Genomic DNA, 26,143 nt, shown 5'->3' on the forward strand with positions numbered 1-26,143 from the left:
TGCTGGTGGTGAAATGGGCTGCTGTGATGTTTATCAGTTCGATGGAAGCCTATATTATTGGTATAAAGGGGAATGTATCGAGTGTCGTGAAGTGCGCGTACAGTCCAGGCACTGCTGGCGCATTTATAGTCTCTGTCTGGTCCTGACATTGGTTTGGACGAGTAGTTCGGGTTATCTCCAAGCAGCTCTTAAAAACGTCCAACGCATGCTGGCTCATAATTCACACATAACGTGCTGTCAATCCACCTTTAAATTAGATTTTAGGCTGTGTTTTCATTCCATTCCCGCCAAGAAAATGACAGGATAATTTAACCCTGTTCATTAGTGACAAGGCAGTAGAGGGAAGGTGAGTCCCTCCGTATGAATTTTACATGCATTAATCGCTTCAAATTGCCAATAAATAAACATATTGTGAATTCCGAGACTCACCGTTGCGTAGGAACGGTCTGGGGGCGGATTCCTATTATATTTGAACCTGGCAGGTTATGCATAGAAAAATAAGTAAGTGATGTCTAAAGGCAGAATGTCACAGCTCTCCCTTGGCTATCAGGGAGGTAAATGTTTAGTAAAAAACAGCCATTGCTATTGACTGAGCACTTTTTTGGAATTATTAATCATGTGTGTAGAAAATATTTGCACATTCACTACTTATTGATTATAAAGGCATTTGTCCTCCTTCTCCTTGCACCTAGAGATACCTTCTTTCCATGCACGCTCCTATAGTGTATTAGCTTAGCCATAGCTGAAGTCAGCCATGGCGGAGAGACCAAGTTATTGTGGCCAATCCTTGACCCTCGCTGAGGTCCCTTCTCCTTTATATGGTGTGTTGGTACTGCCCACAATATGAAAGTTTCCATGTAAGAAACGTACATCCCTTGTCTCAGTGAATGTTTGCTTGGCCAATTTCTGCCTGCATCCTTCATTCATTAAAATTAAATCAAATACTTTGCTGTCAGAAGTGGCCTAAAGTTATTCTTCATCAAGACCGCGCCAAGCTTATTTCTGAACAATCAGAGAATGGCTTGCCCACGTGAATTGAAAACTTTTCAAAGGGCGGAGAAACAGATCATAGAAGGAGGGGACAAGTTTTTGGTGTTATTTAGTCACAACATTTTCTGTCTTTTGCTTTTTTCTGCTCTGTCTCTTTACAAATCTTGAGAACAGCAGCAGTAAGATAATTGCCATAATACAAGTAAATTCCATCAGGGTGTGAATCTTAATTCGCAATGTTGTTTAATTAAGGAGAGTAGGACAAAGTATTAAGCAGACACTGATAGCCTAAATAGTAGATTCAAAGAGCAAGTAAATGTATGCAAAGGGTGATTGACAAAGTCCCAGATGAATGGTTGGATATAATTCTTCGAATTGTGAGTATTTTCTTGTAAGCATCTTAGAACATATTGGGATAGCTTTTGCCAAAGAGACAGCACCATTTTAAATGAATGTCTTCTTCTTTGTCTTGTATATAATAACGGTCCAGTGTTTTCAAATCCAGGTTATAAGATACGTTTTAAAGACACATTATCTGAAACATTACTGGGTGCTTAAAAACTCCCTGGGTGCACCATACAGCTGACGAGTCAGGGAACAGGATCAAAATCCAGCATCCAAATACTAAGTGTTCCAGAACGCACCACTTGATAAGCAAACATAAGCGTTCCAAAGCTAGCCCTCCCAGCTGAGCTACCAGATCTCTAATCGCACCACTGTTGTCACAGTAGGATGGTTCAAATCTGATCGCCCATGTTGCATATTGTATCAAGGCAGCATACTGCCAAATAACTAACATGTCAAATGATTATGACAAATTAACCATAAAGCATGATATGCATATAGTTTTAATACATTTTATTAATTTATTCAAATCATGTACCATGTTGCCAATGATATTGAAAGGACGTGGCTAAAGGCATTCTAACAGGAGAAAAGTACCCTGCAGCAGGTTGTGGGAAGCCTGACATGACAGCCAGTGACAAAATAAAGCCTGGAATGAACAGTAAATCGATGGTCGATGGTATATAGTATACCAATGTCAAAGTGTGTTAGCCTGTATTATTCCTTAACTGATAAGTCAACTGCCCGCCATCTGGGCGGGCAGTTCAATTCTGTTGATGCTGTGTCGACAACTCCATCACTGTGGCCTTTTCCGTGATCAGCTTCAAGATATTTCCCTTTCCCAGCCTTCCATGTGGAACATTATTGCATCATGGGCCCCATACCGCATGGGATGTATAATTTCATGGTTCTCCTTTAGGAGCTGTATGCCTGGTTCCAGATGAGTCCCAGCTACTAACCAAAGCATTGATTGAAACTAAAGATTACACATAGCGCTTATAGGCCTGTCCAAGTACGTCCTCCCTCTATGGAAGTCCAGGGAGGCTTTTGTTTATCGTTTAATTTTATGATGGGTAATTTGTTTTGTTCCACCACCTTTTGGCCTTTACTTTCCCCCTGTTCTCTCACCCTAATTGTTGAGTGGGTATATATTGTAAACAGTCACTGAGAGAGCACACATTTACGCACACATTTTATTCCACCAAATGGGTAATGTTTGTGTTCCTCTCCAGGCAGCCAATGGGGTCGAACAAATTGAGATTAAAAAGTTTGAATCTTTGCCACAGTGTTGGGAAGATTGAAAAAAAACAAATAGAGGAGTTCATGGTAGAGAACCAGAGAGCGAGAACGAGAGAGAGAGAGAGAGAGAGAGAGAGAGAGAGAGAGAGAGAGAGAGAGAGAGAGAGAGAGAGAGAGAGAGAGAGAGAGAGAGAGAGAGAGAGAGAGAGAGAGAGAGAGAGAGAGAGAGAGAGAGAGAGAGAGAGAGAGAAAAGCTATACAGAACAGTTATGTTGCTGAATTCTTGATGATACATTAATGCAGGTTTCACCACAAGCTAACACAGATCCTGTCTGTTGACAATACAAGAACTGCTAGTGGCAAAGTAAAGCAAAAGCCAATGGAATAGATGGTTTACTAGTCAATTCCAATGTAATATGAGTTGGTCACCCTTCCTTTTATAGTCCCCCAATTACAGAGTATTTACACAGTCAATGTATTGTCAATTATAATTATATTACTGGTAAATACGAGGTAAATAATGTGAAACCATAGCTTGAATTCCAAAAATACCCCTATTGAAATGAATGTGTTTTTTTAGAATTTATGTTGCATTGATGATATAATTGTTTACTTCCTTGGAAAGTAGGAAACCGATTGTAGGAAAGTGTATGTTGGTAACAGCCCACGTTTAATTATGTGCTATCTGGAATTAGTATATGTTACACGTGAACCTTCTAAGATGGCGCAATTTGATTGGCTCGCTATCTCAGGATATTGGGCAATATCCCATGATTGTGATCTCAAACGCGGGATATTGCTTTCATCGCGTGATGGTCATCTCGTCACGCTAATAAAAACAATTTTTTTTTTTTTTTGTTATTTATTCAATTATTCACCTCAGGCTCCGTGAATCGACCTTTGGTCTCGTGGGCTATTCATCACTTCAGGGAGCTTCACAGGCTTCACGAAGCCTTCGGCGAATAATTGTTAAATATAAAAACTTTCGAAATAAATTAATTGGTCTTAGGCACCAAAGTTTATGTTTATGTTTATGGCACCACCTATTAATTAAGGTTTATTAGATTTACCTTAGAAACTATTTCAGTTAAGAATTAAATCAATACTTACCTGCTAACAAACTCCACAGGAACAGTTTTCCTCGAGGGTCTTGGTACATAGCAAATACTGGGTAACTTCTTGCAAATGTTTGTACAATTTCCTTGCATAATTTAGTACTTAGCTCAATTAAGTTAAGCAAACTTTTACAAATATGCTCCACAACATAGTACAACATCCCAATTTACTCAGTTAATGAGCTGAAATCGGAAAAGGAAGCAAAGTTTGTTTCAAAGGTATTACAAGGCTCCTACCATATACTGTTCTTTTCCATGCAGTAAACAAACATTTACCACGTATGTTGCACTGTAAAACAATACGTTAACACTTTATAATAAGGTGCCATAATAAATAGCAAAATAGTCATTACCTAACCCTTTGTTAATATTTGTTAATTGTTCCTAAAATATCTATTTGGCACAAGGTAACAGTTTTTTTCACTGACCACAGAGTGTCGCTGGTTAGGGTTAGGGTTAGGGTCGTGTGTTAGGGTTAGGGCCATGTGTTATGGTTAGGGTTAGGGTCATGTGTTAGGGTTGTGTTAGGGTTATGCAAACAACTAATATTTAATTAATGATGAATAAACTATTAACTTGTGCCAAATAGATATTTTAGCAACAAATATTAACAAAAGGTTAGGTAATGACTAATTTGCTATTTATTATGGCACCTTATTATATAGTGTTACCAACAATACCTTTATTGTTTCCATGGTATTACCTGGCTCTTACAATATCCATTTGTTTTAGATAATTTCTTTGGTAAGGCTTTATATTAAGGTCCTTGTCACAACCCTTTGTTAATAGGTAATAACACTCTTATTATATGCCTATTAACATTAATTGGTGTTAATAAGACTATCTATGAATGTTTATAATAACATAAGAAACATGTTTTGTGAGATTATAAGACTTTTATAAGCAATTATAAGTAACTTGTTATCTATTTATTGATTGCTTAATAACATTAATAATAGTCTTATGAGTCTTATTGTTGCTAATAAAAGCATTACAAAACCATTTATTGAGTCTTACTAGTTCGGATTAAGCCTTATACTGATTTTGCTACTCGAACGGACCGTGTCAATTATCTGTACGTACATGGCCTTTAAGAGATCGGATAATGGCCGGAGCATGGCTGAATCTGCTACCCTAGGTGGCGCTGTAGCCCTTTCAACAAGTGGTTATAGAGCCACTTCCGGTTGACCTCTACATCCAAGCAACAACAAACTCAGGCGGCATTCGAGAAAGATGTTTTCAGTAGACAGCTGACAGTTCACTTCGGGTCCATGTTATTTCTCCGACGATCCATTGTTCCGACCTCTCGGTCGTATGTGGACTCCTTCGGCGGCAGGGCACCCGGAGGAGTCAAGCAAGAGGAGTTCGCATACGACCTAGAGCTCGGAACAATGGAGCGTCGGAGAAATGACATGGACCCAAAATGAACTGACCGCTGCCTGTCCCGCATACGGCAACAATCCCTTTCTCCTACATGTAGAGTTCCAATCTGGACTTCAGAGAGTCAAAGCCAAAAGTTCCTTTCCCCCAATTCCTTCTCCACCATGGCCGAGATAACCCCCACTACGAGTCTTTGTTGTGGAAGTATCAAATGAATGAATAAAATAACCCGTCAGAAGAAAAAAACTTAATTTTAACAGATGTGCCCGAAGTTACTACTTTACAACCACGTTGATGACTGTTACCAGGCTGGCCTTGCGACGGAAGGATTGGAGGCAGTGCGACCGATGTGAGCAAGGCCGTTGGCAAGAATTTATTCAGGTACAAAAATGTCCTTCAGGAGGCAAAAAATGAAAAATGAATAAACAAAACAAAAAAAAATCAATAATTCAAAATAACTTTCAATAATCTAAACTTTGAATAATCTAAAAACAACAGTCCTCCCCTCCGCACTAAATAAGCCATTGGCTGGTCTAAGAGCCAGGTGTTGTCACTCGCTCACCTCATACCCTTCTGCCCCACCTACATGATTTGGACCTGAATATATCCTACATGGCCCGACCCATCCCACTTTTAATTCAATTAACCCTCCCCTACACATTTCCGATTTACCGATCGTTCTCGCTCTTACCCCTAGTTACACACCTTACTCCAGACCTATTTGTCTAAAACCCATTCTTACCCCCTATTTCCCTGACACCTTAAATATTCCCCAACACACCCCTCTCCTCCCACACACTTGATCTCGCCCGTCTGACGTCACCCCCACACCGCACAAATGTTCTTCCGGACTTCACGTCGGGTCCTCCCGCAGCCCCCGGCACCCGGAAGCCAGTCCCTCAAAACGAGAGCTGGTAAATTGTGAGAAATGCATTTAACTGTAATCCCAAAACGCGGTTATATGCTATAGTCCTTATAGTATCTGTGGTATAAAGGCTGAATCACGAAGGTCTATACTTTCAACATAAAGTACGCATTTATAATTTTGAAATTCTACACACAGTCTATAGCATATAACCACGTTTTCTGATTACAGTTGAATGTAACAGTAAGCTGACAACATCGCTAGTTAACACCACAACTGCAAATTAACCACACAGAGATAACCATCGCAACCGGTCAAACATAATAATAATAATATAATTATTAAAAATATATTCTGTGCGCACATCCACCGTGTGGATAAACAAATAATCCCCCTATAAATGAATGGTCTTCGTTTATTTTCTAAGGCAAGTGACCATGGTATAAGCGGGATAATACCCTTGGACACCTGTCAAACATTAGTTCCGTCCGTTAATTCTTGTTTTTTGAATTTTTAACGGTCCAAATGTTAAAAATCGACTTTGACCCTTGGGAACGAATAATCGAATAATCTAATATTCTGACCCATCCCTACACAGAATACATTGATAAGAGGAAGGGGTCCGAACTTCAGGATGAAGTTCGGACTGTAATGCTATAGTAACGGTAACTTTAAGAATGTAATGCTATAGTAACGGTAACTGGTAGGCCTACTAGCTAGCTAGCTGTTTGCTAGCAAACTCTTTTGGCTTACATTACTTTCTTTCAGAGGCTTTTGCATGCTATATTTGAGCTAACGTTTAGCCTATGCTATCATGTTAAACTAGCTAAACAACGTATCAATTTGAAAATACTCCTCCTGACTTTCCAAGCTCTCCACCACCTGGACCCGCCCTACCTGTCTGACCTCCTCATCCCCCCTCCCGAGCCCTCCGATCCTCCTCCTCTCTCACATTGACCGTACGACCATCCAAACTAAAAACCTTTGGTGACAGTGCCTTCTCCAGAACAGCACCCCGACGATGGAACTCTTTCCTCCAACCTGTCCGCGACTCTCCCTCGATTCAAATCCCGTCTAAAAACCTACCTATTTTCCCAAGCCTATGACCTCCCCTACCCATAAGCACCTTCATCCCTGCCACCTCCCCTTGACCTTCCCTCCACACTTTCCTCTATACTTTCCTCACCCATCAGCCCCCCCCCTCCACTCTTCAATCCATCCTAGCCCCCATCTGACAGCCATCTGCAGCAAGAACGTAGATGACGTTGTTGCATGAACATCGATAGCAACATCATGTCTTGGATTTTTCGCGATACGGTGTCCTAAACTGTCCTCAACATACTACACCCGTAATGTAGTGCAATTGTGTTGATGAATCCGAATGCGTGGTAAACCAAAACCGAATATCTGGCGAATATCAAACCGGATGCTAACTTGTACCTACTGAGGCAGCATGCTCCGGTAGAGCTTCTCTTTAGCATTGCACTAACCAGGGCTAACAGAGCCTGTCCCTTCCCGTCCTATTAACTGTATTTATGGGACAGAGCCCGATTAAATCTGGATAGTTTAATAAGTTGAGGTTCATGGGTTTTAAACAACATGTCCGAGCTGTTTGAATGACAGAAGCTCCGCTAGCTCGATGCTGAAGCGCTAACTGGAGCTAACAGCCTGTCCCCTCAAGTCGTATTAACTGTATTTATGGCTATGCTTTTTTTTCTTTTTACTGTACAGTTTTTCTCAGTCGCTTTGGTTCATTTCTCTGATCAGAATTGAAATTCTCAAAACTACCTGTTCAATCTTCACATCAGTGTGTCACTTTTGCACATGAAAAAAACAGTTTCTCATTTATTTGAACACGTTGCGAATGCTTTGGTACATCCAAGCACATGATTATGTACAATTCTCTGCTCTTTCCTACATTATCAACTGCTTATGTCATGTTGATCAAAACGTATTGTAATGGTCTCTATGGAATAGTCTCACCCCCACAACATTTAGGTATAAGTTCATTGCATAAGTCTTTACATGCAAGATGGTTGAACAAGTTGTCATAATTTGTCAAGCATATTTCTATACATTTCTATACACTGGCATTAGACTCTTTTTTTTGTTCTTTTTTCTAAATCTGTCCTGAATTGGTCAATTGCTACCAGGTGAATCTTGACTTTCCTGAAAGAAGGGAAATGTGTGTTAGATCAACCAACGATCAACCAGTTTACTGGAATAGCTCAAAGGTGCATCTCCTGAAACATGAACTGGCAATTATATATATAGCTGGAGCACAACACAATGTTACATTGTCTGAGAATTTGTGGCCCAACAGACAGGAACGTCAGGAGGTGAAGGATGACTGCACTGTAATTCCTACAGCAATGCATGTACAGTTTACCCTAAGGAGATTTTCCTATGTTCACATTTCTAGCAATGACATGGTCTGTCAACAAATTACAGTACAAACAGTCAAAGCGTAAATGTGAATCTTGTCCAGTCTCTTGCAATCAATCTCCCACATACACTAAGGTGTAACTTACAATTTACAATAATTGTCTTCAAAACTTTAGCCATAGTTTACATCAGTACATCCCTCCAGAGTACACTGTTATATTGACGACATGACTAAGCAATTTGACTGTCTTATCCGTAGACAATGATACAAGGACTTGTCCTTCTGATGGCACTGACATGTTCATTGAAACAGATATTTACTTTTGAGAGATGAACTAAGGATTTTGAGCAAGAGACTGGCTTTTGCAGGTAATCCATGGTGTTTTGCTATTTGAACGTATTGTTTTGAGAAATGCACTTACTGCTTAGCAAATTTCAATTCTGATCTGAGAAATGTACCAAAGCGACTGAGAAAAACTGTAATAGCACCAAACACAATGGCCAGAGGACCAGCATCCTTTCTTAACTGGCAAACAAAATAATCTTTGAGTTTTACATGTTCTAGAAATGTTCATTAACTAACAGTCCTAATGTATATGTTCTTGTCTTCTGATTTTATTACAGTATTGAAGGGGAGATTTTGAGGTACCTGGTCAGGGCTTGGTCAGCCTACAAATCCCCGGTGTGGAGACTGCAGGGAAACCGCACAGAGAGGACACTAAAGAGCCATCTCTCATTCATCAAGTGGACTCATTGGTTTGCGAATGACCACATAGGCAGCTTGCTGCATGGCATTTGCCTCATATTCAAATTGTAGAGGTTGAAACAGCCTGCATTTTGGTCACTTGCCATAACACTGTCATGTGTTTTATCAAAATACCATCAGTAACATTTAAATTGAGTTGATGTGGACGGCTCTTTTTTTGTCCGATATTTTCAGTGTTCAGTGCCTGTTTGTGAGATATGCATTGTTTGAAGGATATGCCTTTAATTTTGTTTAATTTTAATATGCCTTTCATCAACAGTGGTTTTGGGTTTTAAAACTAAAATTAAAGTGCTTAACTACTGGTGAACGACGTTGCAGAACATATATGGTACAAGTTTGTGTTGATTGCATGGAAAAGGGAATAACCAGTTACAACTTATATGGTAAAGAGCCTGGTAATACCATGAAAACAAACAAGGCTTCCTTTTACGGTACAGTTTCAGCTTACTTGGTGGGTAAATGTTGTGTTTTACTTAGTAACGTTGCATAACATATATAGTACAAGTTTCTGTTGATTGCATGGAAAAGAGAATAACCTACAACTTATATGGTAAGTGCCTGGTGATACCATGGAAACAAACAAGTCTTCCTTTTACAGTACAGTTTTAGCTTTGCTTACTGGGTAAATTGTCATGTTTTACTTAGTAACGTTGCAGAACATTTATGGTACAAGTTTGTGTTGATTGCATGGAAAAGGGAATAACCAGTTACAACTTATATGGTAAGAGCCTCGTTCCAGTTAACTGTATGGACAATGGAATTATCTATTACAAATGATTTGGTAAGAACATGGTAATACCATGGAAACAAACAAAGCTTCGTACCCAGTATTTAAGAAGACTCTCTGTGGAAGTCCCTCAAAGGAAGACCAGGGAAGCCACCCTGCGGGCAGCTGAGAGGAAATGGAAGAGATCAGACTGTCCTAATGATCTATCTCACTATCTTTTCCTTCTCTCTGATTTCACCTCCACTGTGTCAAAACAGCCAAATATGCCTTCTACCAGACCAAAATCAACTCCTCCGCCTCAAACCCCAGGAAACTGTTTTCCATGTTCTCATCCCTCCTCAACCCTCCCTCCCCTCCAACTCCTTCCTGCCTCACTGCTGATGACTTCATTACCTACACAGAAGGTAAAGGACATTAGCTCCTCTTTTATCCCTGCCACCACTCACATCCCCCCCTCTGTCTTTACCCAATGTATCCCTCTCACCTCAGACGAGGTCAACAGAATAATAACATCTAGCCATACCACCACCTGCTCCCTTGACACTATCCCTTCCTCTCTCCTCCAGGCTGTCTTGAGCGACATCCTGCCATTTCTCTCCGCGCTCATCAACTCCTCCCTCACTTCAGGCATTGTTCCAGTGTCTTTCAAGACTGCCAGAATAAAGCCTCTCCTCAAAAAACTCACCCTTGATACCACCTGCATCCAGAACTACAGACCGGTATCTCTCCTTTCATTCCTCTCTAAAACACTGGAACTGTCCTCCTATCTCTCATCTAACAACCTGCTTGACCCTCAACAGTCAGGCTTCAAGAAGGCACACTCCACTGAGACGGCGTCCCTCTGTGCTGCCAGAGCCTCGTTCCTCTCATCGGTTCTCATTCTCCTTGACCTGTCCGCAGCATTCTCCTTGCCACTCTCGCCGAACTTGGCATTGCTGAATCTGCCCTTTCCTGGTTCACATCCTACCTGACGAATCGCACTTATCAGGTAACATGGAATGGCTTCTTGTCCAAACCTTGCACGCTTGAAACTGGTGTCCGTCAAGGCTCTGTACTGGGGCCTCTTCTGTTCTCCCTCTACCAGATCTCTGGGCTCTGTAATTACATCACACAACATTTCCTATCACTGCTACGCTGATGACACTCAGCTATTACTCTCTTTCCCCTCATCTGACAAAGCCCTGATAGAAAAACACGCGTATCTGAATGTCTGGCAGACGTCAGCACTTGGACAACTGCCCATCACCTGAGGCAGTCCAGAATGCGGCAGCGGGCCTCGTGTTCAACCTACCTAAGTTCGCCCATGTGACCCCCCTCTACCGGGACCCGGTAGTAGCTCGCATCAGATTGAAGTTGATGGTACTGGTATACTAGGCGGTCAATGGAACTGCCCCTGCCTACCTCCAAGCGTTGGTCAAGCCACACACCCCAGGTCGATCCCTCCGCTAAACTACCTCAGCTGGACATCTGGAACCGCCATTGCTAAGAGCAAGCAAAGGTCGGTCAGCAAAGTAAAAAAAAACCCGCTGCCAAGGCGGTGGTGCGTCGGTAGGGATGGGAATCGAGAACTGGTTCTTGTTCAGAACTGGTGCCGAGTCAACCGATTCCTTGGAATCATTAGCAAGCCTGCTTAATAGGGGTGGAACGAGATCTCGTGCCACGAGATCTCGCGAGATTAAAGGTCCCATGACATGCTATTTTATGTATTCTTTAATATAGGTATTAGTGGGCAACTAACACAGTATTCAAAGACGTTTCCTAAATTCAGCCGTGGTGCAGAGTTACAGCCACTGCGAGCCAGTCGCACATTGAGCTTCCCCCAAATGCGCTGTTTCGGTGGGCGTGTCAAGGAGGAGGGTGGGGGTGTGGCCCTGAGCAGCTTGCAGCCACCATGCGCTCTGTTTACAGTGGATGTATCGCAATGGCGAGGCGCACACAGCCTTTAGCCGTGTTCTGTAAATATTCTAGAACACACGGGAGTCCTGGAGCTCTATATCTAAATATTATCATATAGCCTACACAGATATTTATATCATATAATATATATTATCACGGCCAAAAGCTGTGTGAGCCGATATTATGAATCTCAAACGACCGCGTTGGGTTCTCCGACGTTCCTGGTTCTTCAACGTCCACATCAATGTGAATACACACACTGTAACGCAAGTGTTTCTTGTCGGTTCTTTGACGTGTCTTGTGTTTCCACAACGAGACTGTCGTGGGGGTTTCCGGAAAAAATTTCCGGTCTTGTGTGTTCCAACGGTTTATTAGGTAGGCCCATCTAATAAATCTCTGTCTAATCAATGCTTCATTTTGTTTATGTCAGTTGAATTTTGTTACAAGTTGAATGCAAATGAGCACTGTTAGTATTCAAAAAGGCACAAGCTCTTACTTGACTGTTTTCAGTCTGTGTTTTTAGTTTTATGGCACATAATGATGGCATTTGGGCTTAAAAAGCCAAACACTAGACGCACTTCAGATCAGATATTAAAGAGATTTAATACAAACAAACACATTTGTACTTATTTTCTCACCCAATGAGAATCGATAAGAGAATCGATTCTCATTGGGAATCGATTCTCTTATCAACAATCGCAGGCAACAATCCCTTTCTCCTAAATGTCGTGGTTCAGTCTACTTCAGATTGATGTGAACGTGGAAGGACCAGAGATGTTGGAGAACCCGACGCAGTCGTTTGAGATTCATAATATCGTCTGGAGGTGCACACAGCTTTTTTCCTTGATAATATATATTATATGATATATATATCACTGCATAATATGATATTATTTAGATATAGAGCTCCAGGACTCCCGCCGGAGCACCCGGGGTGTTCTAGAATATTTATAGAACACGGCCAAAGGCTGTGTGCGCCTTGCCATTGCGAAACATCCATTGTAAACAGAGCGCATGGTACCGTGGCCGCACGCTACCAAGGGCCACACCCTCACCCTCCTCCTTGACCCACCTCTCTCTTCCTCATTTGCATTGAAAATACAGACAACGAAATGGCGCGTTAGGGGAAAGCTCAAGTGCGACTGGCTCGTATTGGCTGTAATTCTGCACCACGGCTAAATTTCGGGAACGTCTTCAAGCAATGAGTTAGGGGCCCACTAATATCTATATTAAAGCATCCATGAAGTAGCATGCCATGGGACCTTTAAGGATTCACTAAAACATATTTTCAACCTCACTTTCTGCAGTAGATGCATTTTCTAGTTACTATTACTATAGCAGTTAATGCTGCCGGCTGCCTCCAAGAGAGGGTTAGGAGTCATGGACACATGATGCCAAGGTGTGTGGCGCATTACACTCTCAATCCCTCATTGTAACCATCATACTCAACAGCGTGGAGTTGCGTAAAAGAAAAGTATAACAATGTCGCCATGAACCGTTACCATGGGGGTAACATCCCCTCCTTCCAAAACTCTCTGCCCAAAATGCCTTTTGTAATCAATTTGAGCTCAAACAGGAGGTTCACTTACACTTTAAGGTGCAGCCAATTGTGCTGCAAATGTAAAAACAAATGTACCTTCCCACATTGCATATCTAATAAAGGGTAATATGACATGACCGGGCCCGATTCAGTGTCTGCACCATCATGAGAGAGGAAGGGAGACGAAGCAAGGATGACACACGAAGCCGAGCTGAGGACAGAGGAAGGAGAGGCAGTGGAAAAGAAATAGACGGCGCAAGGAGAACGAGAGATATGGAAAGAGAGAGACAAGGGAGATATAAAGAAAGACAGAGGGAAGCAGAAAGTGAGATATAGAGGGAGATGGCGTGCGTACAAGAGAGACTAAGGGGGTGAAATGAGAAAGAAAGAGAGAGAGAGGCTGTCCAGCCCATGAGCCTGTACTGATTATCGCCTGTCTATCCTAGGCTCATGCGAATCATCCACAGGCGTGTAAATAAAGTCGTCTCTCATCCTCCTGTGTTGCCGTGGGACTGCAGCGGCAGCCTTGACCACAGAGAGATGCTCTTCCTGCGTCCTGGCCAAAATGGCAGAATGCCTGATAAAATAGGACTATCCACTCCAGTCTGGCTTGCCGTTGTTCTGTGCCTCACTACTGTCTGTCTGTCTGTCTGTCTGTCTGTCTGTCTGTCTGTCTGTCTGTCTGTCTGTCTGTCTGTCTGTCTGTCTGTCTGTCTGTCTGTCTGTCTGTCGTGTCTCCATCCTTTGGGTGTTGTGTATTGGCTGCATTTATTGCATGCTCCTTTGGATTACATATAGATCTATGCAAGAGAAATTGTGAGCTTTAACAATGCCGTATTATTCTGCGGCTAAATAAGAAATGCAAAGCAAGGCTTCCTCGTCTATCCAGATCACCGTCTTAAGAGGATCAGATGGTTTGGATTATATTGTGTGCTGCATCTTAACGTTGTTAAGTGAACATTTATTCATAAGTCTCCAGGAGGAACATAATGATCCACAATGAAGGAACCTAAATACCTAGAATAACATAGCACTAATACCACTATCAGTACGTATCTATGTATCACTTGTTTTCACATTGACAAGACTCTTGGAAATGTTCTACATCTGTTTATTCACTGTAAGAAATGTATGACTGTGACAGTGAACATTTCATTGTATTACAATGTGATATTGTGGTGGACATGCACTAAAGAGCATATTCAAACCCTATCCGCTATACAAGGGAGACAATAAAAAAAGGGAGCTTGGATTAAACTCAAAGCCAATGGCCAATTTCTTCGAAGGCAACAAGTAAACCTTGAAGTAATTTGTCGTTGTAGAAATGCTGTTGGAAAAAATGTAAATATCATATACAAGAAAGGTCGGAGACCCTCTCTCTAGACAGTAGGGTCGGACATTAGACAGTCAATCCCGTTCTGAATCCTCCTACACACACACACACACACACGATTCACCATGGGCTTTGAATATCAACACCATAAATGAGTGTGAGTGGGTAAAAGAGCAGCCGAGAAGATTTGAAGCGACTAACAGATAGAAGACGTTGACAACAGGGCAGCTGGTGGGGAGGTGTCTGAGTGTGTATGTTTGTAGGTCTGAGTGTGTGTGTGTGTGTGTGTGTGTGTGTGTGTGTGTGTGTGTGTGTGTGTGTGTGTGTGTGTGTGTGTGTGTGTGTGTGTGTGTGTGTGTGTGTGTGTGTGTGGGGGCTGTTAGGTATATTACATTTAGCTCACACACGGACACACACACATACTGTGTTTTTCATTTGACTCCTTGCACTCCTTTCTTATTGGTTTGTTTGTTGTTGTGTTTTATCCCCTCCCTCCTCCCCCTTCTGTCTCTCCCACTGCCTTCCTTTTAAACCTCGCCTTGAGTTCCACACCAGCAGAGCACCCAAGTCCCATCTTGGATTCATTTCCTCTCGGCCCTGTCCCCAGCCCTATCTCCAGTGACCCCCCAACCCCCCTCAGAACCACCTGACTCTGTGGCCCTTTGGAGGGCTTGCCAATGCCAGTCAGGCCCCCACCATTACTCTCTTCTCCCTATCTTGTCATACCCAAGTAAGGTGGGGAAATAAACTCTCTATAGAAAGGATAATTTAACTGTTTAACAGCTATTCATACTCGACTTTAATTTCTGTCTAATGAATCACACACAAACACACTCACACACGCACACGCACACACACACACACACACACACACAAACACACACAGACACACACACACACACACATTGCCACACACACACACATTGCCACACACACACACACACACACACACACACACACACACACACACACACACACACACACACACACACACACACACACACAGTCAACTAGGAAACTAAGGAAACTAAAGGAAATGGAAACATATAAATAAGTGTCAGAACTTTTCCCAAACTTTAAATCCTTTCAATATGAAAGATCTCCAGCTCTCGAAATTGAGAAAATTAGAAATTTCATTTCTAATGGTTGTGTTTAGCTCTCCTTTCTCACTAAAATGTGGGTAACAACATAGCGATGGGCCTGAGGTAAGGGGGTTATCTCTGGACAGTTGCTAGAGGCTTGTTTGGCCTTGTAAATATCACACTTCATCATCAGACGTCATCAGCTTCAACTGCAGCTACCACCTGCTGCCATGTATACGTTTGGTTTCGATTCAGTTTTTCTTTACTTCCTCCACAGTGCATTCTCTCGTTCTCCTCATCTGCCCAGCCCCCAGCCCCACAGCTGTCCAAGGCTATTCCCGTTGAGTTTAACAAAGCATGGAACTTACGAATATACCTGCTCTAGAAGGCACAAGGCAACACGTCTCTTCCAATTCACTGCACAGAGTACTTAGCTAGCGGTATAGATATGTGCATCTCAAAACTGCTAAGCTCTTGTGTTTCTATCTCCTCGTAACTATGGCAGCAGAGTTGACTCAAATCTGAAGTCTGACACTTTCAACAGAAAATTACATTGGAAGAAACGTCCATGCATCTAATCTTGTCCTTGGAGCGTGTAGACAGATCCATTAAGTCCTGTGCATCATGCTGTCGACATGCTCTTCTCATGGCTATTGATCTTGGGAGGGGAAAGTCAACTTATGAATGCAGAAGCATGTGACATTGCATGTGAAGGTTTGAGTCTACAGGAGGGGTGCTGAGCCGGCAGAAATTAATTCTCTGCAATGCTTCTTAATCTTAATGGACAGCACCATTTGAAGGTGATACCATGTTGGCGTCTTCATTTCTCAGGCTGAGATTTATTTTCTGGACTGGTCAGGATACCAACCATCCATCTCTGTACCTGCTTCCTCCTGGTCAGGGTCAAAGGGGGGCTTGGTCTCGTCCCAGCTGGCAATGGCTTGTCATGGTTGATAAGACTTACAGGGAACCCACGCTGACTAGCCGCAAAATAGAAATGCAGCTTTGCTGGCCTTACCAGGCCAATGTAGGCTGAAAAACGTAATTTAAAATGTTAATGTTATCTACGTCCAAAACAAAATGGACTTTTAACACATGAAGATACAGCTAATGTTGAAGCAGGTGGACTACGTCCCCACTGTTCCATCACCATCCAACTTGTCAAACATTTTCATTTGTCAGGGCAGACCACACCCCTTTAAACCCCCACATCCAGGCTCCTGGTTCACTGTAATCTTCATTGGGACTCTTCCCCTTCCCCTCCTAGTCCACCTACCTCAGCTCTCTGCTGATTTCCAACTTCTTCATACCACAGGTAGGATAAGCATTCACTATAGGGTCTCATCACCAAAATTTGTATTGTCTATCAAATATCGTGTTCAAACATAGCTTCAAACTAGTCCCTCCGGATTGAAATGTCATTATATTCCAATATAATCGCAAAATACTAAATATCTTCAGTGAATATTCTATAACACTCACCTGGCCAATCGCAGGAATGACTTGGAAGTGTGAACATTATTTGGTAAACAACAGGGCTGTCCAACCCAATTGAATAGAAGTTTTCAAATGGTGCTTTTTTGATCGCAGACGATTACAAAATATCTACAGCATGGTTGTGATTCTAGACTTTATTTTTATGCCTCCATTTTCAAACTAATATGGATATTTGAGTGAACACAAGAATCTGCGAGGCTATGTGTTGTAAATACTATTGAATCTATGAGAGGGTAACAAAACAGGAATGTGACCCCCAGATATATTTGATAGTGGCTCTTTTCCAGCACATGGTGCAGATCATTTTCAGGGGCGCTGTGTGTTTCGGTGTTGCCTCGGTAAGAGAGCAATGTCTAGGTTCATTCGAGGATAATTGACCCATCTCTCCATGTGTTAGACTGGGACCAAACCTCAATTTGTTAGACTGGGACCAAACTTCCATGTGTTAGCCAGGGACCAAACCTCCATGTGTTAGACTGGGATGATTCCTATATTGTCAAATAAGTCGGACTGTGGTCACACATGACCAAGGTAGGGAATTTTCAAATGATTATTCAGTAGTGTATTTTCACAAAATTATTAACGTTAAGTGAACATGACATTGTTTGTGGTCTGACGCTAAAGTTATTTTTATTTGTCCAATGCACAAAAAAAAGTATTAAAGTCTAAATTCAGCCTTAGGTCTAAATAAAAGCTAAATATAGATAGAATGGACAATATACATAGTATGGTAGACCGGTATGGTGTCAGCAACAATTTAGTCAGTGAAAAGGATATTTGACAATAAAGTGATTTAGTAATAGGATTGAACAGTGCAGCAGTATACTGGTAAATTTTGTTCAGGAGTCTTGTGGTTCAATGGAAAAAGCCATCCTTGAACCTAGTGGTGTAGGCGGGAATGCTCTCGTACCGTTTTACTTTGGGACTTCCTCCTCAGCCTCTGAGTGTACAAGTCCTGCGTGGCTGTAAGGATACCCTCTATGGTCCATAGACAGAAGTTGCTGAGAACCTTGTAGTCCATCCTGACTCTCACCTCTTCCACCTGCGGTGGAAAGAGAGCCGATGTCTCGCTGTGTAGTGACAATCTCAGGTCATTGCTTTAGTACAGGTTTTTGTCCTGCTGATGTTCTTCCCAAGGAATCTGAAATTGCAGACTCTCTCGACTGTGGGCCCCATTGATTTGAATCAGCTGTGTTCTCCTTCCTGCAGCTTCCTGTAGTCCACAATGAGCTCCTTTCTTTTGTAACCATTGAGATCGAAGTTGTCCTGGCACATTATGTCAGGGCTCACACCTCCTCTCTGTAGGCCATCCCATTGTTAATGGTTATCAGGCCAATGATTGTGATCTCGTTAGCAAATTGTATGACGTTCTGGAGCTATCAGTGACCATGCACCCTTGCTTGAACAGGGACCGTAGGAGGGGGCTGAGCACATAGCCCTGGGGGCCTTCAGTGCTGTGAGTCAGTGTGGAAGAGGAGGTGATGCCCATCCCCACAGCCTGCCACTGCCTGCCAGGAAGTCCAGGATCCAGCTACACAGGGCTGTGTTGAGCCTAGGTCCCTGAGTTTAATGATGGCCTTAGAGGGCACAATAGTGTTGAACACTAGACTATAGTCAATGGACAGCATGCAAACATACGTGTTCCTCTGGTGTGGGAGAGGGCAGTATAGAGAGCGAGGGTGTTCTCTGTAGACATGCTTAGCCGGTAGTAGAACTGCAAACTGCAAACTCCATGGTGTCCGGCAGTGAAGAGGTGATATTGGTCGAGGGTGGAGCAGGGATAGCTTGAAGATGTCCAGCTGGTCTACACACGCTTGAGTACTGTGCCAGGGTACAAGGCAAGGAGCTTTTTGTGGATTAACCCTTTTGAACGACTGACACACCTCTGTTATAGATGTTTCCAGTGACAGGGGTCCTGGTTTATTTGTACCTCCACAGCAGGGTTGTTATCCACAAAGCATTCGTTGAAGTTGGGAGGGATGCAGACACTTCCTCGACACTGTTGGTTTTCCCCACAAATCCGTGATGGATTTTAATCCGGTCCTGATTTTAATCTGATTTTATATAATAAACACTGTGGTGAACTATAACCTATGATGTAATGATGACATTAAAAACAAGGTCTGATATCAAGGAGGTTACCCAGACATGTTACTTACCCAAGCATTAAGATTGGCTAAATAAAATCCAGTGATAGATGGCATTAAGCCGCCCTGTGGCGGTGGATGCGAATGAAGTACTGTGTTTATTTGGCTGTGATGCAAAGGTACTTGATGCACAGCGGGTCATAGTGAATTAATGTTCCATTACCATGAAGCATCTACGTGTATATAAAACTTATCTGAAATCGATTGGACCCTGCTAGAGGAGAAAGTAGGCTTACAAACAATGTGAAAAAGCAAACATGTTTCAATACATGAATATAAATGAATATCACATTAGATTTAGCAAGAAGCTGCTACAGTGTTTCATGGCTAGTGTAAATAGAAGAAAGTCATAATATTATGATAATAAAGTCGTAAATTCAAGAATAATGTCATAATATTATGAGAATTATGTCTTTAATATTGAGAGAAAAAAGTATTTTGGGAAAAGAAGTCTAGTCTTACAATATATTGTGAAGAAAATCGTAATATGCCGAGAATATAGTCAGAATATTTCTGGAACCAAGTTGAATAATCAGAAAAAATAATTGTAAGCACAAAAGACGTGACATTGCCAGAGATAAAAATATAGTGTTACGTACATTGAAACGTGCACAAAACCTCACATCTCCCCTTACCACCATCGCTTCTTCTCCTCTTCTCTCCTTCTCTCTTAATTTCCTATCCTCTCTAATCTGACTCTCCTCCTGTTCCCTGATCTCCTTCTCCCCTCCAATTATCTCAATACTCTTCTCTCTAATCTCTTCCCTCTCATCTATTCTAACTCTCCTCCTCTCCCCTCATCTACTTCTCCTTTCTATTTCAGTCAACAAGATGTCTCAAGACAGTGTCGATTCCCCCCTGCGCTGCTTGACAAAACCTATGGACTATAATAAGTCATCCTAAAGTGTTAATACAGTCAAACTTTTCTGGTAGCCTACGTTGAAAATGTAGCGTAATTTAAAAGCATACTAGACTCTTCCCACTACTCACACACTCAACAGTATGACTGATCATTTAAGTAGAATCAACATTCCATCTTCATGAAGGGAAGAACTGCCATCTTGTTCTCTATTTCTCATACATATGCAGCTTGCCATTACTATTCCCTTGCAGCTGAATGACAGGAATCGAACAGCCTGGTAGAACGACATTTCTTTATTCCACTTAAGTGCATGTAATTTAGAATGCACATTTAAGTGTCACATAAAGCTGGTGAAGTTGTCTAACTCAGGAGGGGTCATGGGCCGCGCCCCCCAGGGAGATACAGAGAATAGACAGCTCTGTTCTGTGCCGCTCGGTTGCGACTGAATAAGTCAATGATTAGAGCTTGAGGCTACAGGTTTGGATATATTTCCTTTAGATGTGTCATATGAATAAAATCCATCATTGAATTGTGTCAAATGAATGTGCCTTGTTGAAATCATGACTTCATTTATTAATTAGGGTTAGGTTGGTAGTTAGAAACATGATGAGGACTTGCGGCGGTCTGCACTCGTAAGAAAATAATTTCCGCCTGCAAACGTCAAGTGTACTTTGAATATTTTGAGAGTATATGGTTCAGCTGCATCATATGCATCTACAGGAGCATGAGCAGAAGCATTGATGAACAACGTTCATCAATAAGAAGAGGGCACAGCTCAAAGAGAGTTTCATCACAGGACAGGGGGGCCGTCCGTTTGGGGTGCACACCCCTTTGCAAAGTGCAACCTCTTTGTATTTGAGTGTTTCTGATATCAGTGGGAGCACTAGAGGTTACTCAGGAGAGGTTGAGTAACTAGAGGTTACTCAGGTGGCCTTGACAACTGTCAAGACCAACTCCGCTCAAGTCTCCCCTGAAGTCCTCCACAGAAGGGTACTGGAGGAGTGGAGAAACAGAGAGAGGATCAGAAAAGAACAATAGAAGATAAGGGAACAAAAAAGGAAAGGGCATAAGGAAAAGATGTAAGGGACAGAAGAAGAGAGGGAGATAAGGGGAGAGGGAAGGTGACAGGCACAATGCAATGTTTGTAACAGTATTAGTTTATTGCAGTATGTTCTGCAAACTTGTCACGTTTGCAGGCAAGTCCCAACGTAGCCACCAAGCAACATTCCACCATGCAACCTAAAATCCTTGCAGACATTTAAGCCAGTGAATTCAATATTAATACAGGCATTATTTATTGGATCATGAACTTTCTTAACAGTAGATTCCACCGGGTCAGAGTGGGCTAATTTCTGTCTGATGCGATGACAACATCCACAGGCTCTCCACAAGGATGTGTTTTATCTCCTTTACTATTTATTTTATACACAAATTCATGCACTAGCACTTTACAAAACAGACACTTTATTAAATATAAAGACGACACAGCCCTAGTGAGTCTGTTATGGGATGAGAAGGTAGATCATGGGCCAGTTTTAGACTCCTTTCTAGAATGGTGCAATAAGTCACACTTCATTTCAAACACTAATAAGACCAAAGAAATGTCCATAGATTTTAGAAAGTCACAACAATCCACCGACACTTTTATCAATGGGGAGACTATTCAGGTTGTCACAAACTACAAATACCTTGGCATTGCACTGGACAACAAGCTTAAATGGGACTCATGGTCTAATCTTTTGCACACTAAGACACAGCAAAGAATGTACTTTTTAAAGCTGTTTTTAATGTCAATAACAAAATGCTCCAAATGTTTCATACTGCATTTATTGAAAGTGTTTTAACCTTCTGTATTGTCTGCTGGTTCGGGAAATGCCACTGAGTCACAGAAAAAGACAATCAGTAAAACAGTTACAACTGCCAGCAAGTTACTTGGGATCACACTACCGAGCACTGAACACATTTACAAAGACAGACTGGTGAAAAAGGCCAATAACATTGTTTGTGACCATACACCCCCTGGCATCCCATTTTAAACTATTACTATCTGGTCGTCGTTTCTGCCTACCCCTTATGACCAAGAATAGATCCAAATTCTCTTTTGTACCACAAGCCATAAAAGCCTTAAATCACTCAAAATAAGCTATGACCAGCTGGCCTGGTCATATCCAAGGATGTATAGTGTACTGTAGTGTGTGATGTATGTTCTTCATGCTATGTCTGTCGGTGTCTGATGTATGGACTATCTGTTTGTGTCATATATGTCTAATGTCCTGTCATGAAATGTGACTGTGCCGCAAATCCAACTGCCCCACGGAGACAATAAAGTTTTCTACTACTACTACTACATTTGCAAAGAAAAACAAAAAACTAGAAAGAAAAATTATTACTTTTAAAAAATGAATATAAATGTAACCTAAAATAATACAAATGTAATTGAAACTGAAGCGCTAGAGTCCTACAGTAGAGCTACAATCAAAACGGACATGAAAAATGTATCACAGAATTTGCATGGGTCATCACCACACGGTTAACGCGCCCTCCTCTTTCCTACAATTCTCAAAACCAAATCTAACCCTAAACCTCATAGTGTTAGTATTCCTGTTGAAACAGTGGCTTTACCGGCTCTATACATAATTGCATTGTAAATTCACAAGAAGACAATTTATGTAAGGTAAAAACTATTCAGTGTGTGACAGACAGACAAACTGACAGACGGCGAGACACTCATTGTAACTTCTCCACTCCAATGTCATCAATGGGCGACAATAAAAGTCCAGACCATATTAAGAGGAACTTAAAAGATCAGACTGAGAAGATGAGAAGCCATGTGACTTGCCCTTTGAACCTCCCTAAAATACAATAAAAAGCAATAAATGAATGGACCACACAATGTTTGCACAAAAGTCCACAGACCGTGTAAACCATTCAATCCTAGGCTCTAAAGAAAAGGCTTAGGGAACATGGCCCTTTTTTTTTAACTGCATCTTTGTTGTGCTTCCATAACAGATACCACCAAAGGTCTGCTGGCATGCATGATTTCCCCCACTAAAGCAGTTCTGCCAAGCTAGGCCTCCTCAGAAATCGTCAATCAAAGGAGGACCGAACCCCCTGACTCCACGTTCAGAAATGCTTTCAGTTTTGTATTTTCAGAGCAGGGCTACTATAGAATGTGTCAAAATATGATGTAGAAATAAAGCATGGCTCCTAGAAGGCCAACACCATGAGGAGGAACTTCACCCGGTCCACCAGTCCATTGTGCTTCATGTTGGAGTGGTACCACTCAGCGGTTAGTTTTTTCATTCATTATCCAGCGCTGCTCTATAGCCAGGCGTGACTGTTATGTTTTATTATTTGCTTAAATAAAACTCCTACTAACCTTTTTGAAACCTCGGTTTCCACTCATACACGTTAGGAACTGAGGCTTAGAAGTCATGCTCATTGAATGCCCCGAGCACTTATTGTTTTGACATTTGATGCACGCAACAGTTTGATGCACACAACAGTTGCTGCAGGGGATGAGAGACATTCAATGTTTTATATTTATAATTGTTTTATTTGAATGACTCATGTAATAATTCCATTATTCAGCATTAAATATGTGTATATGACCAAGGAGTTTTAGCCTATATACCGTATTTTCCGGACTATACGCAGTGGCGGAGCCAGGGGGTGGCCGGGGGTGGCCACGGCCACCCCCCGTAGAATCTCGGCCACCCCATTGGCCACCCCAAGCACCGGATCACAGCGGTCAAAAGTTTTGACGGCTGTGGAAAAATGCGGAACCTTTCTCGCACCGCTAGTACACTGCCGGACCCTTTAGCCGCGCGCAGCGCGCACACGTCCTGTATTTGAATTAAACGGCTCAAGCATGGCCTGAATGCCTGTTACCATCTGACGCTTCGACCGTCACCTGAGGCTAAGTGAAGAAACCCAAAACAGAAAGGTATATCATAATGGATGTTGTTTTTGTCTTCTAATAACTGACTATCCCACCCATGACTATCTATTTTGCAATGTTTAGAAGCAAGGTAGATCGGAGGAGAACATAGTAAACTGTTAAAATTGCTATATGCTATGCTGTATTTGATAACTACGTTGCGAGATTGTGTACAGTGTTTTAATATAATCTCTCTCTAGTCTCTACACGTATTTGTTTTTGCAACTTCGGATCGACTTTCGATCTAGTTATTTGCTGTTAACTGCTATTGTTGCCAGAACGTGTTATGATTGTGTCAGGTATATACAGTATTTATGCTGCATTTTGGATAAGTGTCATTAAAGAGGGAAAAATAATGAAGAGGAAGAAGGCAGACATAGCGTCCTTCTTCAGGGCAAGTGGAAAGAAGTCAGCTAAGGCAAAGAATGAGGGTGAGATGGAGGAAAAACAGGCAGAGAGCGAGGATGAGGAGCCCCCAGAGAGCAGCAACTTAAATGGACCTCCAGGTATACAGTATAGAGACTCACATATAGTACAGCTTGGTATGAGGTTATCTTATTTACAATTGGCTTAAAGTTTGTCTATTCATATACAGGTCAGGTTGAAAGTGCATTGTAAAACATATCAGTTCGTTTTTTCAGTACATTAAAGTATGGCATATTTGTATTTGCTACCCAGAGACACTTTCACTAATATTATACTTTAGCTTAGTGTGTTTGTTAAACACTATATAGCATGCATTAGAAAACCTTTAGGAAAATTACCTGTACACCTTATTGTAATTATTTTTGATGTTTCTGAAAGATTGATCAAGAGCAGGACAGAAGAGTCCTCCCTGAGGAGTGGCCCCAGTGGATCCCCAGGTAAATTGTCAATCTTACATTGTATGTTGTACTCTTCTGCTAACTTTTCATCGATATTGTCCACAAGTTTATATTGTATATGTTTAATGCTGTAGAAAATGAATTTTAATCTTTTGTATCTGTGAAATACTTGGATAGTGGATCATTACACCTTGTGGAAAATACTTTAAACACGTATTAATGTTTTTAATATATATATTTAGATTCCCACAGAAGATTCAGACAGCGAGAGAGAGGAGCCTCCAACAACGAGTGGCGGCCCAAGGTACCACCAGGTATACTCACTCTTTCACACATACTGGACACTTTAATTCCACTTCAGTTTTGCCCAATCTGATACAGTGGCCTGATAATTCATAAACAGGTATGAGTCATACCACTCACCGTCCTCAACTGGAGTAGAGTTGGATGAATGGCCTCAAATCTATAACGTTTTAAGCAGATTATAGTGTTCAGATAATCCATTAGATGTAACATGGGATAGTACACTCCAATGTATGAGTTTATCTTGATTGTTATTAATCTCTGTTGTAATTTAATAATTGAATATGCCTTTTTTTCCATTTTCAAACAGACATTTCCAAATCAAGAACCGATAGATCTTTAAGGACAGTCATTGAAGTGTTCAGTTTTAATGAGATGTCACTGTTTGGATTCTCTGTCTGATATGTGTAAATGTGGCTCAAACTTGAATCTAATCTTGCAGAGTCCGCCTAATACCCATTGTGAATATGATGTTTGTTATTATGTGTTTGATAGATGTTTATGGATCGAATTGAAGAAAAATTGACACTGCTTATTTAAACAGGCTGTTAATGCTTGTCATATTTACATTTGTTGGAATTCAGCAAATTGTATTCAGGATGTTATTTTATTTATTTTCATATTTCTATACATTAGCTCAGTATTTTATACTTTTTGTTATTTAAAGATAAATCCATATTGTGATCAGACTTGATTAAAAAAACATTGCACTTCTAATTTTGTATCCTTGTTTTGTATTCCTGATGATACACTGAGAGAATTGACTTGGCTTGTCGCCATAAACTGAGGACATCTCTACTATAAAATAGAATACCTTGCTGTCAATGCATATCTGTACAACCATTGTTCGACTCAGTCGTACAATACAAATAAAAACACAAATAGCAATCAGTAAATCAACACAGTT

General features: G+C 41.5%; 1 long non-coding RNA gene across 2 annotated transcripts; it reads left to right on the top strand.

The window, feature by feature from the left end:
• Positions 1-23,836: 23,836 nt before the first annotated feature.
• Positions 23,837-25,708, top strand: LOC130404403 (uncharacterized). Of its 2 annotated transcripts, XR_008904224.1 has the most exons (4): positions 23,837-24,115; positions 24,914-24,972; positions 25,176-25,247; positions 25,547-25,708. It is a non-coding gene; the product is annotated as an uncharacterized LOC130404403 (long non-coding RNA). The 2 variants fall into 2 exon arrangements; XR_008904223.1 differs by lacking the exon at positions 23,837-24,115 and having other exon boundaries at positions 24,142-24,972.
• The last annotated feature ends 435 nt before the right edge of the window (positions 25,709-26,143 follow it).

Source organism: Gadus chalcogrammus, chromosome 15 (assembly GCF_026213295.1).
Source record: "Gadus chalcogrammus isolate NIFS_2021 chromosome 15, NIFS_Gcha_1.0, whole genome shotgun sequence".
Classification (NCBI taxonomy): domain Eukaryota; kingdom Metazoa; phylum Chordata; class Actinopteri; order Gadiformes; family Gadidae; genus Gadus; species Gadus chalcogrammus.